Genomic DNA, 19,388 nt, shown 5'->3' with positions numbered 1-19,388 from the left:
AGAGAGAGTGATCATGAATAATATTTGTGTTCTTCTTTGGGCAACTGGGTAGACAATGGTGCCCTCAGTGAGGTAAGAACATGTAGGAGAAAGAGCAGAGGGAGCAGGAGATCATACGGTCTTTTGGACATGTTGATTTTCAGATACCCATGGGACATCCAAATGAGTATGTTCAGTTGGCATTTGGATATATAGATGTGATGTTCTAGGAGGAGATTTTGGTTGGAGATATAGAGGAAGTAGATAGAGTAATGGAAATGGGTGAAATTATTCAGGGATAATGTGAAGATTCAGAATAGGTGTTAAGACAGAGCCACTGTGAATACCAACATTCAGCAACTAGGTGGAGGTAGGATATCCCACAAAATGGATCAAGGAAGAACTAGAGAGATATGATGAGAACGAGGAGAAGTGTCAGAAACCAAGAGAAGAGGATATTTCAAGGAGGGGAGGTCAACTGTGTGAAATGCCAAGGACTGAGAGATCAAGTAATATATGGACTGACAAGTGCCCATTGAATATTTATTGAATACCTAGTTTTCACTTGCAATTCTCTGGGCACAAAAGACCCTGAAAATATCAAACCCAAAAGCTAGAAAAGACACTGACAGTGCCTTGTTTTTCACTCATGTGGTCACTAATATGCTTTCCCCAAGTTCACCAATTACTATGTGCGCCTCAACAGCTTGGTTTCCCCCTTGCCCCTGAACTGCCCAGACAAGGAAATCACCTGACTACTTGTTGGAACATTTGTAATCAATTCAAGCAAAATAAAGAAAAATCAAAAGCTTAGCCCCCTAGTGGAAGTGACCACATAGCCCTCCCCTGGGTGCAGAGGTTTATGTGCTGTGCCTGGACTATGTTAAAAAAAAATTAAAACTGGGTTTGTAACAAAAGGGCTAAAGTGTCAAGTCACTAAAAGCAGAAAATTCCACTTGCAACACAGATGCCCACTCTCACACTGGTTTATGATGAGAGAAAGTGAAAATTTATAATACACTTTCCATAAAATCGTGACGGCCATTGAGCTGGCACCTCTGGGGCCCAGCCTAAAAGTTCTACCTCATTATCCAGGGAGAGAGGGCAAAGGGAGAGAGTGCTTAGTCACAGAACAGGCTTTGTCTTTAAGAAGGCCACCTCTCACACCTGCACTTCTTGAGCTCTGTGACTTGGACTTTTTCAATATTTATACCAGAATTGAAGCAAAAAGTAAGTTGGCCTCTCAGCCCAAGTTCAACAGTTGTTATGTACCAACTGTGGATGAATTGTTTATAGTCCCTCTTCTGGCATCCTTGGAAGTTCAACAAGCTAGGATAAGCTGGATTATGCTGCAGTAAGAAGCAATCTCAAAATGTTAGTGGCTTGTAGTAAACATTTATTTCTTGCTCATACTACATGTCCAGAATAGGTTGGTAGGAGAGCAGTGAGAAGAATTCTACTCATTAGCAGATCTTATTTGTCCTCACTCTGGGATCCCAGCTGATAGAGATGGGGCCATGTCAGATGTTGCCAATCAACACATCCTATGGAAAAGGGAAAGTAACAAAGCAAGCGCTGGTTCTCCAAGCTTCCACCTAGAGGTAACACATACCCCTTATGTTCATAGTTTATGCCTGATTTTAAAGGCATGGAGAGGCACAATTCTTCCGTAGGTAGAGACCCTGCTGGGAGGGACACCAAATACAGGTGAGCAATATGAGTCTACCAGAGAAGCCATAATAAATATGTGTTAAACTCTGAATAGATTGCATAATAGGTACTCTCTGAACACAAAGGTATCGGTAGAAATTATCCACTGCCCCCAGCTGGTCACTGTGCCTTGGAATCCATCACTCAAGATTCATTCCCTGGGGTTCAAGGATTGCATTACCAGATGTCACAGGGTGGCAAAGTGCAAATGCCCGGGGTGGGACAGCACCATGATTTGTATCAAATTTAATATAGTATTCAGATTAGTTGGACTACAGCAAGCTGTTATTATTGGTAGCAGGGAGCACAGCAACCCTGAGGCATTTTACTCAATACCTACTATGTGGCAGGCACTATGCTAGGCTCTTTAACACACTGTATCTCCCTTTATTCTTGTGCCTATAGCCGCTTAAAGAGGGCACTACTGAATGGCGCAACCAGATGTTATACGCAAACAATGAATCATGGAACACTACATCAAAAACTAATGGGAGCTGGAGAGGTTTCTTCTAGAAGACACTGTTAGTGGAATCTGGCCTGCCAATCAATCAGCCTTCTGCCAGTGGCTACTGGCACCCTTGTTTGATTGTGGATTTATTGAATTATAAAGCCTGCCAGGATGTATTACACCGGCTGACTTTTAGCTTTGTATGCTGAATAGTGGATAACTCAGCAGGAAAATGATGTTTAAAAGCCATAAAGGTAGTGCAATCTGATCCTGCCACACATAAGCACACACCCCAAACATGGATTGTAAAGTTAGTAAAGATCAACAGGAGAATTTCTCTCCAAAGGGCAGCACCAGTGAGATATACTAAGCTGTTTAACAAATCCCACACCATGCATGCATTCATTTATTCATTCATTCGACGTATATTCATTGAGCACCTACTGTATTCCCAGCACAAAAAGACTTGACCCCCACTATCATGGAGCTGGTGGAAGACGGACATTAATAAACACACAAGTTGATACATTATCACAAGTTAGGGTGAGTGCTGTGAAGAAACAAACAGAGGTGCCATGAAAGCAAAAGAGGAGGGTTCAATTTAGATAGGGGTGGTCAAGGAAGGCATCTCTGAGGAGCTGACATTAGGTTGAGACTTGAAGGATTTGAAGGAACCAACATGATAAATAGTAAGATATTTATGTGGTCTCAAAATAGCTCTCCATAGGGGTGCCAGGGTGGCTCAGTTGTTAAGCGGCTGCCTTTGGCTCAGGTCATGCATGATCCCAGGGTCCTGGGATTGAGCCCCGTGTTGGGCTCCCTGCTCAGCGGGGAGCCTGCTTCTTCCTCTCCCTCTGCCCTTCCCCCACTTGTGCTCGCTCTCACATGCACACTCTCCCTCTCTCAAATAAATAAATAAAATCTTTAAAAAACTCTCCACAGATTGCATATTAGTTGCTAAGGAAGAGGTGGTAAATTTACAGTGGAGAAACTAGACATCATTTTGATCAGGTGATAAAATTATCATCACCAATGAGGAGCAGATTAACATTGTGTGCCCCCATATATGGTATCCCAAGGACACAACATCACTTATGTAGTATTCTGGCATAATCTGAATTTAATAGTGAGGAAATATCCAACAAACCCCAAATGAGGCATATGTTATTTTTGAAAGGGGGTGTATTAGTGTGTTCAGGCTGCCATACAAAATGCCATAGACTTAGTGGCTTAGACAGCCGACATTTACCTTCTCACAGTTCTAGAGGCTAGAAGTCCAAGATCAAGGTGCCATCAGGGTTAATTTCTGGTGAGGCCTTTCTTCCTGGCTTGTAGATGGCCACTTTCTTGCTATGACCTCACATGGGCTTTCTTCTGTGCTCATGCAGAGAGAGAATTCTCTGGTATCTCTTCTTCCTTTAAAAAAAATTTTTTTTATTGAGGTATAATGTAATCAATTATATATAATATATTAATTTCAGGTGTATGACATAATGATTTGATATTTGTATATGCGGTGAAATGATCACCACAATAAGTCTAGTGACCATTGTCACCATACATAGTTCCAAATTCTTTTCTTTTGATGAGAACTTTTAAGATTTGCTCTTTTATCAACTTTCAAATATGCAATACAGTATTGTGAACTCTAGTCACCATGCTGTACATTACCTCCCCATGACTTACTTACTTTACACCTGGAAATGTGTACCTTTTGACTCCCTTCACCCATATCACTCATCCATGCCCCTTCTCTGGCAACCACCAATCTGTTCTCTGTATCTGTGAGCTTGGTATTTTGTTTTGTTTTTAGATTCCCCATATGAGTGAAATCATATGGTATTGTTCTCTCTCTGCCTGACTTATTTCTCTTATTTCTCCAAGGGCCATCCATGTTGCTGTAAATGGTAAGATTCTATTCTTTTTTTGTGGCTGAGTAATAGTCCTGTGTGTGTGTGTGTGTGTTCCATCTTCTTTATCCATTCATCCATCTATGGACACCTAGGTTGTTTCCATATTTTGGCTATTGTAAATACTGCTGTAATGAACATTTTCTTTCTCTTCTTATAAGGACACCGATCCTATTGGACTAGGGCTGTACCTTATGATCGCATTTAATCTTAATTACTTTTTTATAGGCCATCCCCAAATGTAGTCACATTGGTGGTTTGGGCTCCAGTATATATGAATTTGTTGGGGGTGGGGCACAATTCAGTCCATAACAGGAGGCCTGTATTCTTCAAAATTGTCAATATCATAAAAGACAGAGAAAGGCTGAGAAATGATTTCAGAGTAGCAAAGAGACATGGCAATGAATTCAATGTGTGATTATAGGCTGGATCCTGTACTGAAGGAGGGAAAATGCTATAAAGGACATTTTTGGGGGCGCCTGGTGGCTCAGTCGTTAAGCGTCTGCCTTCGGCTCAGGTCATGATCCCAGGGTCCTGGGATCGAGCCCCGCATCGGGCTCCCTGCTCCGTGGGAAGCCTGCTTCTCCCTCTTCCACTCCCCCTGCTTGTGTTCCCTCTCTCACTCTGTCTCTCTCTGTCAAATAAATAAATAAAATCTTAAACAAAAAAAGGACGTTTTTGGGTCAACTGACAAATTTGAGTACAGAGAGCAGATTAGATAAAAGAATCGCATCAATGTTAAATCCTTGTGATTAATAACTATAACGTGGGGGCACCTGTGTGGTACAGGCGGATAAGCGCCTGACTCTTGGTTTTGGCTCAGGTCTTGATTTCAGGTCCCCGAGTCAGGCCCCCGCGCTCAGCATGGAGTCTGCTTGAGATTCTCTCTCTCCCTCTCCCTCTTCCCCTCCCCCTCCTACGCTTGCTCTCTCCCTCTTTCTCTCTCAAATAAATAAATGAATAAATAAATAAATAAATCGTTAAAAAAAAAGAAAGAAAAAAGAAACTAATCACATTAAAAAAAATAACTGTAGGGGCACCTGGGTGGCTCAATCATTAAGCATCTTCCTTCGGCTCAGGTCATGGTCCCAGGGTCCTGGGATCGAGCCCCGCATCGGGCTCCCTGCTCCACGGGAAGCCTGCTTCTCCCTCTCCCGCTCCTCCTGCTTGTGTTCCCTCTCTCACTGTGTCTCTCTCTGTCAGATAAATAAATAAAATTCTTTAAAAAAATAACTATAATGTGGATTATATAGGAGAATATCCCAATACTTTGGAAATACATGCTGAAGTGTTTAGGGGTAAAGGGCTATAAAATACGCAACTTACTTTCCAATGATTTTTTTTTTAATTTTAACATAAAGGGAGCAAATGATAAAATAAATGGGGGCAAAATGGCAACGTGAGGGGAATCTGACTAAAGGGTATATTATTCCATGAATCTGAAATTATTTTCAAATAAAAAGCTAAAAAACAAAAGGAGCCAACCATGTACAGTGGGGTTAAGAACTTTCTTCCTTATGACATCCGTCCTTTTTCTTTAGGGTACTTAAGATAATTTGTAATTAGATATTTATTAGTGATTGACTATTTGCTAACTGCTCTAGAAGACTGTAAGCTTCATAAAGGTCTCATCAGCCTGGACCACCACTGCATCTCCAGCACTCAACACAGTGAACTGCAGGCTGTCTTACCCTGTTCAGACTGCTATAACAAAAATACCATAAACTGGGTAGCTTATAAATAACAAACATTTATTCCTCACGGTTCTGGAAGCTGGGAAGTCTAAGATCAAGGCACTGGCAGATTTGGTGTCTCATGAGGAGCTGTTCCCTGAACACCTTCTTTTTTTTTTTTTTTAAGATTTTATTTATTTATTTGAGAGAGAGAGAATGAGAGACAGAGCACGAGAGGGAAGAGGGCAGAGGGAGAAGCAGACCCCCCACCGAGCAGGGAGCCCGATGCGGAACTCGATCCCGGGACGCCAGGATCATGACCTGAGCCGAAGGCAGTCGCCTAACCAACTGAGCCACCCAGGCGCCCCTGAACACCTTCTTTTTGCCATGCCCTTCCGTGGTGGAAGGGGCAAGGGAGCTCTGTGGGGTCTCTTTTATAAGAGCACTAATCCCGTTCATAGGGGCTCCACCCTTATGACCTAAGCACCTCCCAAAAGCTCCACCTCCTAATACACCACCTTGGACATTAGATTTCAACATATGAATTGGAAGGGGGGAGGCACAAACATTCAGTCTGTTGCACAGGCAAAGAACACAGCAGGTGTGATGGTCCTGAAGGCAGGTAGGATGGGAGCAGTGTGGTGTGCATTTACATTCTGAAAGGATGCTCTATCACAAAAAGAAAGAGATAAGAAACACTAGCTTTTTGAAGAAATTACTCTTTCCCTCATCTAAAAATCGCAGATTTTTCTAAGCCAATGAGTAGTATATGGAAAATATAAGAGGAGTTACAGCTATTAGGAAAACAACACATTTTAATGGCAACAATTTTTTTTGTGAATAACTAATGCATCTCAACTGTCCAGAATATTCCCTAAAGTTTTCCCAATCTTAACCACTCCTTACCCATATTACATTGGAATTTTTAATTTGAAAAACTGCAAATATTAGACAATAATAATAAAGTTGCAATCAGAATGCCAAACAACAAAAGGCACTGAGCAAAGTACTTATTTACCTGGTCCAGAGGCTACTGCAACAGTCCAGGCAAGAGAGATTGTGGCTTGGGTTAGGGTGGAGACAACAGAAATGGGGTGGGAGTAGGAAGGAGAGGGATTTGAGAGTGATTTTGGAGGTATATTTGTTGTACACCTTGATTTGCTCCCTTTCCGGCAGGGCAGCTAAGGAAGTTTGTTAGCATTTGGGGCTACAGGGAGAGGTTGGATTGGCTGTGGTAGGAACCTCTTAAAAAACCCTCCTTCTTTCTCTCAACCTATTGAATTTCTAGTTTATATCTTCGTGGGGTTGAAAGAGGAAATAAGCATTTTGGCTGGATTGCAGGGCAAGCCTCATGAGAGACTAAAGAGAAACAAAAACTAGTAAACAGTGCACGTGAGGTGCTTCATTATCTACTAACTGTACTTAAATATTTCACTGTAATTTGGATATTCCATCTGAAGATAACTGAGAGTTGACTATACCTGCAATGAATACATTAGCTCAATAATGTGGTGAAGGGCTTATAGGCCTGCAAGACTTACCCATGTAGTCTCTAAAATGCACAAGGGAGAATGCCGCACCTTTGCCTTCCACTTATATCTCCCAGGGTGTCCAGACTTGGGGATGACCCACTCATTTCCACAGTCAAGATCCTAGTGAAATTGTGACCATGCAAATGGTTGTCTGGGTCCTGGGCAGAGCACAGCAAACAAACCTATACTAGCTCTAGAGACCAACGATGAGATGAGCCCAGGTTGTAGCCAAGGGAGAAAAATCCATCGATCAAGCAGTTAGTCAAATATTTATTGGGCACCTACTGCATACTAGTGAGATAACCTGCTTGTGGTTCTCAACTAGGGAGCGAGCATGTCTCCCAAAGGGCAGGTAGAAATGTATAGAAACTTTTTTTGGTGCAAAGAAGGGGGATGTTAATGACACTACTGGAATTTAGTGGGTGGGAACCAGGAATGCTAAATATTCTGCAATGTGTGAGCTGATCCCACACAATGGAACTATCCTACATAAAATGTCCATAGTGCTCCCAGGGAGAAACACTGTGCCAGGCTGGGGCATAGGGAGTATTCTGATGTGAATATTCCATTCTTGCTCTCAAGAGCTAATTGGTGCCAGAGGGCAGCCAATCCTTCTCTGTTTACACTTGGCCTACTTGTTCTTTCTTTGGGAAGGAAAAAATTGTAACTTCCATTTTAATGATGAGGAAAGAGACAGATTGGCTAGACGTCACACCAGTTAATAAGTGGCAAAGCTGAGACCCAGTGTTTTGACTCCAGTTTCATTATGGAGTTCCCCAATGGGCAACCATAAAACGGTTAAGTTTTATACTTATATTTCCAATTTAAATCAGCTCTCAACTCTCAGCACTGCAGCAAATGAGTAATGTGGTTTTGGGTGACACTACTCCCTAGAGAATAAATAATAATGTTAAGATTCATAAATGTTAGCTTTTTAATTGAAATTTTTGAGATAATCGTAGATTTACAGGCAGTTATAAGTAATAATGCGGAGAGATCCCATGTACATTTTACCCAGTTTTCCTGAGTGTTAACATCTTGAAAACCTATAGTATAAAATCAAAACCAGGATACTGACATTGATACAATCAGCCAATATTATTCATATTTCCCCTCATTCATATGTGTATATGTGTGTATGCATGTGCATTAAGTTCTATACAATTTTAGCATATGTATGGGGGTTTGTGTATCCATCACCACAGTCAAGATACTGCAAGTTTTACCACGTCAAGGTTCCCTTCTGGTACCTATTTACAACCATGCCCAATACCCGTCCTCACCACTCCCTATATCCTTAACCCCCAGAAACCTCCTATTTCTCCTCCAGTTTTAAAATTTGTCACATCAAAAATATTATATAAATGGAATCACATACTATGTAACTTTGGGGGATTGGCTTTATTCATTCAGCACAATTCCCTGGAGATTCATCCAAGTTGTTGCACGTAGTTCATTCCTTTATATCGCTGAGTAGTATTCCATGGTATGGATACACCACAGTTTGCTTAATCATTCACCTAATTAAAGACCTCTGAGATTATTTCAGTTTGTGGTGACTAAAAACAAGGTTGCTATAAAGATTCATGTACAGGTTTTTATAGTCATGCAATTTTTTATTTCTCTGGAATAAATGCCTAATAGTGCAATTGCTAGGTCATTGGTATGTTTGGTTTTTTAAGAAACTGTCCAACTGTTTTCAAGAGTGGCTGTATCATTTTACATTTTCACCAGCAATGTATGGATGCTCCAGTCTCTCCACATCCTCCCCCCTATTTTTTTTCACTGGTGTTTTTTTTGTTTTTTTTTTTTTGTATTCTCATAGGTTTTTGTAGTGGCACCTCATTGTGGTCTTACTGGCATTTCCCTGATGGCTAATGATATTGAACATCTTTTAATGTACTTAGTTGACATCTGTATTTCTTCTTTGGTGAAATGTTTCTTCATGTCCTTTGCCCATTTTCCAATTGGATTGTCTGCTTTTTAATGTTGAGCTTTTAAGAGTTCTTTATATATTCTAGACACATGTCCTTTGTGGCAAGTGTGGTTTGCAATTATTTTCTTCCAGTCTGTTGCTTGTCTTTCCATTCTTGTCATGTGTACTTTCACAGAACAAAAGCTTTTAATTTTGATGAGGTCCAATTCATCAATTTTCCCTTTTGTGGATCATGTTTTGGTGTCAAGTCTGAGAACTCTTTGCCTAGGCCTAGATCCTAAAGATCTTTTCCCATTTTTTCCCTAAAAGTTTTATATTTTAGTTTTAAGACTATGATCCATTTTGAGTTAATTTTTTATAAGGAATAAGTTTTAGGTCAAGGTTCATTTTTTTTGCCTATAGATGTCCAGTGGCTCTGGCACCATTTGCTGAAAAGACTATTCTTCTTCAATTAAACTGCTTTGGTACCTTTGTTAACAATATATTGAGCTTAATTGGGTGGGTTGCTTATTCTGTTGCATTGGTCTATATTCCACCTATCCATGCATCAGCACCACACTATCTTGATTACTATGACCATATAGAAAATCTTAATATTGGAGAGAATAATTCTTCCCACTTTATTCTACTTTTTAAAATTGTTTTAACCATGGGACGCCTGGGTGGCTCAGTCAGTTAAGCGTCTGCTTTTGGCTCAGGTCATGATCCCAGGGTCCTGGGATCGAGTCCCGCATCGGGCTCCCTGCTCTGCGGGGAGCCTCCTTCTCCCTCTGCCTCTGCCTCTCTCTCTCTCTCATGAATAAATAAATAAAACCTTTAAAAAAATTGTTTTAACCACTCTAGGGCCTCTATCTTTCTATATAAATTTTAGAATGAGCTTTTTTATGTCTACAAAAAATCTTGTTGGGATTTTGATAAGATTTGCATAAAACATATAGGTAAATTTGAAGGGAATTGACATTTTTACTCTATTGAGTCTTCCAATCCCCGAATAAAGCATGTATTTCTATTTATGTAGGTCTTCTTTATTTCTTTCATTTGTGTTTTGTAATTTTAGCATATGAGTATTCTACATGTTTTGTTAATTTATGCTAAGTATTTAATTTTCTTTGGAGTGACTCTACATAGTTTATGTTTTTAATTTAATTTTCTGCACGTTCATTTGTTAGTATGTAGAAATGCAATTGATTTATGGATGTTGATTTTTATCCTGCAACCTTGCCAAATTCACTTATTAGTTCTATGGAGTTTTTTTGTAGACCACTTGGGATTTTCTGCAAAGACAATTCTGTCACCTGTAAATAAGGGCAATTGTATTTTTTCCTTCCCAATATGTATGCTTTTTATTTATTTTTTCTTGTTTTATTGCAGTGGCTAGAACTTCCAGTATGATGGTGAACAAGAGTGCTTATTGTGGAAAACTGACCTCTGTGCTCCAGAGCCAAAATATGTAATGCCAAGACAGAGTTTGGGTATAAGGAAGGCAGATAGTTTATTACTTTGCCAGGCAAAGGAGGCTACAGCAGGCTAATGTCTCCAAGACTGCAAGCTGGTCTGGGGTAAAAGGCTAAGGGCTTTTACAGGAAAATATAGGATCTGGGCAGTTTCAGTAGGAATCTGGTATGTGTTGCCAGCTCAGTATGTCATGTCTTCAAAGTGGTCTCATGACTAGCACGGGCACCAGCCATCTGAGTCTTGTTACTAAGTATACATTAGGTCAGCAGGATATTGACATTGGTACTGAGTTCCTGGAACAAAGGATTCTGCAGAAGAACAAATGAAGGGAAGGGGAGGCTTTGAGAATGAGGAAGAGAAAAATTTGTTGTTTAAAGTCAAGCCTTGCTAAAGCATTAGTGTGTTCATCTTAATTTCCATCCGTGTTTACATTTCTATAGCAGTTTCATGCTGAGACTAGAAATCCTTGCTTTGTTTCCAATCCTAGAGGGAAAGCATTCAATCTTTCATCATTAAGTATGATGTTAGTTGTAGATTTTGTGTGTAGATGTGTAGCTTTCTTTATTTGTTTTGCTTTGTTTCGTAGATGCTCCTTATCAGGTTGAAGTAATTCTCCTTTATTCTTAACTTGCTGAGAGTTTTTACCATGAAATGTGTTGGATTTTGCCAAATGTTTTTTCTGCATCAATTGGTATGATCATATGATTTTTCTTCTTTAGCTTGTTGACCTGGTGGATTGTATAGATCGATTTTGAATATAGTTATTTTATGATTATTATGCCTAATAGCTATTGAACACTTACATTCCTATCTCATTTGAACCTTGCAACAGTCACGTGGAACAGATACTATTATTATCAGCCTGATTGTACACATGGAAAAATAAGCTCGGAGGGGTTAAGTGACTTGGGGCAAATTGGGGAATTGAACCCAGGACTGTTTCATACCGTTTCTCCGGTCTTCTCAGTCGGCTAGCCTCCCTATAGGTGCTGATCAGAAATCCCTTAGCATATGAGCTTCTATCATTGTGTAAATAAACAGGGGAACTTGACTATACTAAGTGGGCTTTTAAAAAAGATAAAGATCCTCTCTCTCCTTTCCTGTTCTTAAACTTGAACAATAGTCTTCTTCTTGCAAGTCATCAAAACTCGTGTTGAATCGGGCCAAAGCTCTTGGAAATGCCTTCTTGGGAACCATGGGGTGGGTGGGGGTAGCAGAAGGTGTAAAGATCAAGCTCAATTGTTCTAAGTTCCAAAATCAGCATTGTAAGGGCAGCTGTCAGAGCCTCCCACCCCAGAAATGATACTGCCTATCAAGCTGCTCTTAAAAGTATTAATGTGTATGCAAAATCCATCTGACATTCTCCTTTAGTGACACACTGGAATCATGGACTCTCTGGTGACTCAGACGGGACTTTCACAGCAGAGTAAGAAAAGCTACTTCATGCAATTGTTTTCCCCAAATGGTTAAATTAAACATCTTTCCCTGTTGTTGGGTTTTTTTCATTTTTTTCAAGTAAACAACCCCAGGATTTTTTTTTTCTCTAATCTCGTTATTACTATACCACAGACAAGAAAGGCATTTGACACAAACGCTTTGGGAACAGAATTTACAGTGTTTATTAGATTTCCTTTTGTTTTCTTGGTTAATCCAAATAAACATTTCTCTCCTCTTTTAAAGGAAAAAAGTGTCTGGGGCCAACTTTTTTAGATTCTCTCTCTGTCTCTCTCTCTCTTTCAATCTCATTCTCTCTCCCTCCTTCCTACTCCCTCTCTCTTTTTTTCTCTCTCTTCCCAACATCTGACCCCTACCTCCAGCACCTCACAAGTTCTGCTCCCCTAACTCAGTGGGGTTTTTTTTTCTTTTTAACTTTCAGATAGAAATTTCAGAGAAAACCACATTTCAGCTTCTTCAGTTCTTTTTTCCCCCAAAATTCCTCTAATGACTATGATTTGTGCTGTATTGCTCAGTAGATTCAAGTTTTGTACTTACCTTCCTTCTCCAGAAAACCTATGACCTCCACCAATTCAATAGCGGTAAGTGGTCATTTCACCCGCAAGGGTCAGAGAAAGGGGTCATTTCTTGGTTTTTCCCTTCAGTGAGTCCAAAGCCTGAGAGATTTTCCTTGAATTATCTGAGAGCCGAGCAAAATCTGCATCTGAGGGCCTCAGTCAGTTGAACAAGCTTCCATATGTTTACCTAAAGCAGAAGTAAGAAAAATAAATAAATCAGGCTCCAGTATCCAGTTGCCTGTGATCCAAATTCTGTGGAAGTAAAAGGACCCTTTTCTGGAAAAATAATTGGGTCAGGCCAGAGCTACCATCAAGCATTGGCAAAGCAAACCCAGCTGCCTTTCAGAGACTAATAGCCACCTCCCCTACTTACTCATTGAGTCAGACCTTTAGATCCCTTTTTCTCCCAATCACAAAGGCCTGACGGGGAAATTTGGGAGGAATAGGAAAGCACATCGACTGTCATTTTCCTAGGAGTGGAAACAACCTGAGCAGGTGTGGCCAAGGGAAGTAGGGGAGAGATCTTAGGGGCACAGGTCTTTGGGCCCTTGCAAGGGATGGGTGAAAAATCACCTTGTAGCAAGAGGAAGACCTCAGGGAAGGGAGACTGAGGCTTCTCAGAGTCTAATGTGGCCATATTACAAAATTGATTCAGATTCACCTTAGGCAGTCTCTAATCCTAAATATTGTGTCTTCCTTGGCCAAATGCTACTGCCTGCCATATACAGGCGATTCTCCGGACCTTTTTAGAAGTATTGGTATATCCTGGCCTACATACCTACTACAGATTCTATTTTTATCACAGAGAAGAGGTCTCTATGGAACAGCAATATGTGATTGAGTGGACCTTTAGCTGCTGGGACATTCTGAAAGACAAGAACACATTTCCCAGTCACCATTAGTCAGTATCCTCTTTATTGCTGGAAGACACAGAGATTTATTGTTGTGTGTCTCCAAGTGCTGATGGCTAAAGCACAATGGCTAGTCTGAACTGGGCTGAACTGGGATGGATTAGATTAAGCTAGAGCAGAGATAAGCACTATAAGGTATTCATAACACTAATGTTGGCTAGGATATCATCATCTCCTCCATTCCATTCACCTCTATCCCTCCAAATATAAAAATAATGGGGCAGAAGGTAACTAAATACACTTGAAGCTGGCAAAGAAAAAGCTAAGATGCAAAAATGGAGTGTTTCTAGAAAGGGGAAGAAAAAATAGAGAGAATGACAGGCCATCACATAGGAAGAGCCTCAGGACTTAAGAAATTAATTGTCCTTGGCTAGACAGGAATTGGCACCTAGGTTCCAAGAAGCCTGAGTAACAGATAAATCTGGTGATTGGAGAATGTTGGCTCAAAGACCAAGAGCAAAAGGGCCAACCTGATCAGGAGCATGAGTTGTCCTCAGGAGGTGAATTATACCAAAGGTTCTCCCAGAGCAGAAATACCCCTGGGATACTGCAATTTCTTTTTTTTTTTTTTTTAACATTTTATTTATTCATTTAAAAGAGAGAGACAGAGAGCACAAGCAGGGGGAGAGGCAGAGGGGGAGGGAGAAGCAGACTCCCCGCTAAGCTGGGAGCCCAATGCGGGGCTCGATCCCAGGACCTGGAGATCATGACCTGAGCCGAAGGCAGATGCGTAACCATCTGAGCCACCCAGGCGCCCCTGCAATTTCAATAATGACCAGCCAACATTTATTGAGCGCCTACTATGTGCCAATGCTTGATTGAGGTAATAAGATACTAGACCATGAAATCATGATCCAGTGGTGGAATTTCGATCACAGTCCAGGGTAGTCACCACCTCCCAGTCACTGTGCTCAGTCCTAGGGATTTAGCAGTGAATAAAGCATTATGGCCTCTAAAGACAGCTATGTGTTTACCAAACGCCTTTCCTTCTTTTTCTCATGCACATAACTAGCCTACACTTCCCTTCTTTATAGTTAGAGGTGGTGATGTGATTGAGTTCCAGCAAACAGAAAGTGAACAGAAGTGATATGTGCCCCTTAACAAACCTAGCTCCTAGAAAGCACCTAAGGTATATGATCTTCTTTCTCCTCCCCCATTAATGGGCTGGATATGGACTCTCAAGAGGACATTGGAAGCCACATGTTAAAGATGCTAGTGCCTCCATCAGCCTGGTCCTGAATGACTTCATGAAACAGAATACATAACACTGATCCCCACCCTCCCAGCATCCACTGGACTTTATATGAGTGAGAAATAAACTACTTTGTTAAATGATTGAGACTGAGATTTGGGGACTTGTCTCTTACTGAAGTTAGCATTATATCAATTCCCTAATCAGTGGTCCTTGCCTCTATGGAGCTTGCACCCTAGTGGGTATAAAGTGGAGGAATGTCCAGAGTTCTATGGAAACAGAGGAGGGAATGATCAACTTGGTCAAGAGTAATAGCAGAAGACATCACATAGACTGTAACATTTGAGATGAGTGCTGAAGGGGAAAAAGATTCCCCACAAGAGACAGTGAGTCAGGTTGAGGGCAGCATATGCAAAGGCCCCCCAAATGAGAGAACTTAAGTTGAATATGGCTGAAGAGTAGAAGGCAAGAGGGTTAGGGGAGGTCCATGGGGGTTCAAACACTGGTGAGAAATGAAAAAATGCCAGGCCACTATGTGGTCTATGCGATACCTGGCATCAATATATTTGGAAACATACAGACGTTTAGAGTGGGCTAGCGTGAGACAGTCTCCTTCATAATATCAGTCCCAGGCAATTCCCAGACAAGAAGACAAAGGGCCAAGAAATGAAGGCTGCAACCTCAGTTCTTATTATTGGTAGGTCTGGATTTCTTGACTCCTATTCTGTACCCCATCCTTCAACATTCTTACCCCTATCCACTGGAGAAGGAGCCCAGTGAGTGGTCTTGCCTTCACCCCTCCCATTCACAAAAGTTGCTCTTCTGGGCAATAATCCATAGGCTGTCCTCTGCAGCTGCAACCCATGAACACCTTCCAGGAGGCGAGATCCCAAGAGCCAGGAGTCGAAGGGAAAGAGCAACCACCTGCATGTTTGGTTGTGTCTGATTAATTTCAAACGAATATTCCAATGCTTCAAATGTTCCTGGATAGCTCTCCAACATTCTGCAATTAGCCTTAAATGGATATGCTCCACACAGGAAGATGAAATGAGAGTGACTCTGATCTGAGGGTGTAGACAAACAAGTGAAACTATAGACTGAACGGGAAGGGACTTTTAAGATCACCCCGGTTCAAATGCCTTGTGTAACAGATGAGAAAACTGAGGTTCAAGGAGGGGTCATGGCCTGCCTTACGTCACAGAGTGAGTCAGTAGCACAGACTGGACCTCTAGGTCTCAACTCCCAGCCCAGTGCTCGTTCCAGCATACTCATCGAGCATTTAGACCAGTTGGAAGAAATGCTGAAAGTTACTGTTTAAGGAAATAGTGGGTGGATCCAAGGCAAGGAAGCTTAACATCCGGCCAAAATGTTACAGACAAGGGTCAGTCACATGCTTTTCTTGTATAGTCTTTCCACTGGGTTGCATGAGTCTGGGAATAACAGGCCAAGGAAAAAGTAATTTGAACCTGTGCCTGGTCCACTCTGTAGTGGAAAGAGACAGTTGTCCCTGCAATCTGATTTGAGGGAGTGCTGAGGAGGCTCTCCTGTCCCAGGTGATCTTCCCCCATCAGGCTGCTATTTCAGCTAAGTATTGCCTTTTCTGTAGGTTGCCTTTTAACAAGCCCTGAAGAGAAAATACTGGAGAATATTTCCAGCCACTAAAATCTTAGTATGTATTAAGAATATATTTGATTTCCACAGTGTCTATCCATTCGTATTGAAGAAAGCAACAAAGTATGTAAGCCAGGGCCTTGACCAATAGATCACAGAGTGCTTGGATTTCTTTAGAACTCTCCTGTCTCTTTTTTTTTTTTTTTTTTTTTTTTAAGCATTTCTGCTTTGGAAATTAATTGCAGTAAGAAAAAGGCCCAGAAACCTGGATGGGGCCTAGAAATCCAGGTTTCTTCATACTGCAAGCTCCAGGGAGCTATGTTGTATGCACACTTCACTCCTAATTACTGCCATCGAAAGGTCTCACTAATCATGCCCTTGAACTCGACACACAAGGAGTCCTCCCTTTACCTCTTTCCACACCTGGATTCACGACAATCACTCCTGCTCCTGGTGCCTGAGGTTGGTATAGTTGGTGGCAGCTTATAAAGCTCTCTCCCTGTAACTTGTAAGGCAGGTAAAAACAGTCTCATGCTCCTCATTTTACAAGTGGGCAACCTGTGGCCCAGAGAGATTAAATGACTCGCTTGAAATCACATGAACAAGAGAGTTGTCTGGAATGCAAGTGCTTTTTCTCAAAATCATGCCTTCTTTCTCTACATTGGTATTTCCCAAAGTGTTCTCCACAGAGCACAAGTTCATTGAGAATTATGTGAATGGAAAGAGGAGTTCCATGATCTAATAAAGCATTTACTTCTTTTTCTACTTCTCTTACGGTGATACGCTAGGAACATCAGCCGATTAGAGACTCTGAGATGTGATCTGTATAATCCAGGGTTTCCAAAAGGTATTTATGAATAAGAAGAGTTCACATTAACTGAGTACTTACAGTGCCAGGCCTCATGCTCAGTATTTTACAAGCAGTAGCTTATTCTATCCACCAACCATTCTTATGATCTTTGTATTGTGCTTATCCACATTTCACCAATGATGAAACCAAGGCCCAGAGAGATAAAATGACTTTCCCAAGTTTACACAGTAAACACACGACCAAGAAATTTTAAACCCAGCCGTCTGACTGTATGCAATATTTAGCCACCGAAATGTTCTCCCTACAAGCCCTCTTTACCCCCCCACCCCCACAGAACTAGCCTCTTGAAGAATCCATTTGGGGAATGTAGTTCCCCCATTCACCCATCTCTTAACCATAACCTTGCCTTTTTCTTACTACCTCAGCTCTCAACACCCAGAAAAAGGTGTTACTTTCAACCACTGTGTAAAGAAACTTACTTGCTGGAAAATAAGACAGATATTTGGCTACAAGGGGAGAAAGAAAGGTGTAGGGAGCATGAACACGGTGCCAGGAAAGTAACCAGAGACAGGGCCCTGAGAGATGAGACAGGGGGACATAAACAACCAAATAGACTTTTTTCACAGTTTTGCTCTATAAGCTCAGAGGAAGAATCATAACAGAATTCTCAGTTGAATCGATCAAACTCATCTCTCTATGCAAAACTTAGTGATTTAAAACAACCACCATTTATTTGGCTCATAATTCTGTGGGTCACCTGGTGGTTCGCTGGACTGGGATTAGAGTAAGGCAAGTGAGGTGCCTAGGGCACAAAATTTAAGGAGGCACTCACTCTTAGGGTCATGCAATTGTCAACCGTGTACTTGTATGATTCTGCACGCGAGTGCCTCCTTAAATTTTATGTCCTAAGCACTTCATTTGCCTCACCTCAGTGCCAGTTGTGATGATTCTTCTGAACTAAGCCTGTTGGGGTGATCTCTGCTGTGTTTTTTTATGCTATGCTACGGTGGTCAGGTCATGAGTCAACTTACAGCTTGATGATCTAGGAGAGCCTCACTCACGTGTCTGACATTTTGTAGGCTAATGACTGGGGCAAAGGGGTGGGTGTACTGGACCTCCATATACCTCTTCATTCAGCAGCCTGGGCCCAAGCTTCTACATCTGGTGTTCTTTATAAATTCCTATAAGCAGTGGTATATATCCACCATGAGGCTGCTAATTGCAATGGCAGGGAAATGGACCAAGGAAGGCCAGTTCAATGGAAGGCAACAACTGAAACCACCTAGTCGTGGTTCTGCTACTGGGCGTGCACACACACATACCCACGCACACACAGGTGCACACACACAGATTCACAGTGCCAAAAAGACTGGCTAACAAGGTCAGTTCAGTCAACAACCAGTCAATTTAATGGAGAGGAAAAATCTAAGTCAAAGGACATACTTGACTAAATTGGTCAGTCAATTCACTCCATTCAGTCAGGAGAAAAGCTCCAATAGACACAGCTCAGTTGTCTTTGGGGAGATGGAGAGCAATAATGAGGCACAGAACCCAAGGAAAGAGAGGTGAATTGCAACACAAAGAATTAGGTTAAATGTAAGGGAAAGTTTTTGACAACAAAGAGATGTCCAAATGGCTCCTTGAAAGGAATTTCACAAGCAGAAGACAATGGAAATTTTTCAGTAGAGAAACAAACTGGGAGAAAAATATTTGCAATGCACGCAACAGGCTAAGAGTTGATACCCCTATTTTTAAAGGCTTTTACAATTTGACATGAAAAAGACAACACATGCAACAGAAAAACAGCAGAGGGGCGCCTGGGTGGCTCAGGCATTAAGCATCTGCCTTCAGCTCAGGTCATGATCCCAGGGTCCTGGGATTGAGACCTGTGTCGGGCTCCCTGCTCAGTGGGAAGCCTGCTTCTCCCTCTCCCACTCCCCTTGCTTGTGTTCTCTCTCTCTCTCGCTGTCTCTTTGTCAAATAAATAAATAAATAAAATCTTAAAAAAAAAAAAAAAAGAAAAGAAAAACAGCAAAGGTTATGAACAGGTGAATCATAGCAGAAAATCTCGACTTGCTCACTCAGATTCCCAACAGAAAGTGTCTCAGAATGCAAATGGCAAAGCTGTATGTGACAAGGCAAAGTACCCTCACTTAATATCACAAGAAAATACTTTTTACCTTTCAGAGTATAAAAAGAAAAACTTAA

At 41.4% G+C, this 19,388-nt stretch overlaps 1 long non-coding RNA gene across 1 annotated transcript in view; it reads right to left on the bottom strand.

Annotated features, from left to right (window-relative positions):
* LOC135361956 (uncharacterized) overlaps positions 1 to 15,673 on the bottom strand; it is a 32,733-nt gene extending 17,060 nt beyond the window's left edge. Inside the window, exons 1-3 of the long non-coding RNA XR_010406226.1 lie at positions 15,510 to 15,673; positions 12,636 to 12,842; positions 3,387 to 3,553 (exon numbers count right to left, since the gene is read on the bottom strand). This is a non-coding gene — a long non-coding RNA (uncharacterized LOC135361956). The remainder of the gene's footprint in view (positions 1 to 3,386; positions 3,554 to 12,635; positions 12,843 to 15,509) is intronic.
* Positions 15,674 to 19,388: the final 3,715 nt, after the last annotated feature.

Source organism: Mirounga angustirostris, unplaced genomic scaffold (assembly GCF_029215605.1).
Source record: "Mirounga angustirostris isolate CCGP_5_RB_7025 unplaced genomic scaffold, mMirAng1.0.hap1 SCAF_11, whole genome shotgun sequence".
In the NCBI taxonomy this organism is placed as follows: Eukaryota; Metazoa; Chordata; class Mammalia; order Carnivora; family Phocidae; genus Mirounga; species Mirounga angustirostris.
Note: the sequence above shows the minus strand (reverse complement) of the source record. Positions and strands in the feature narration are given on the sequence as shown.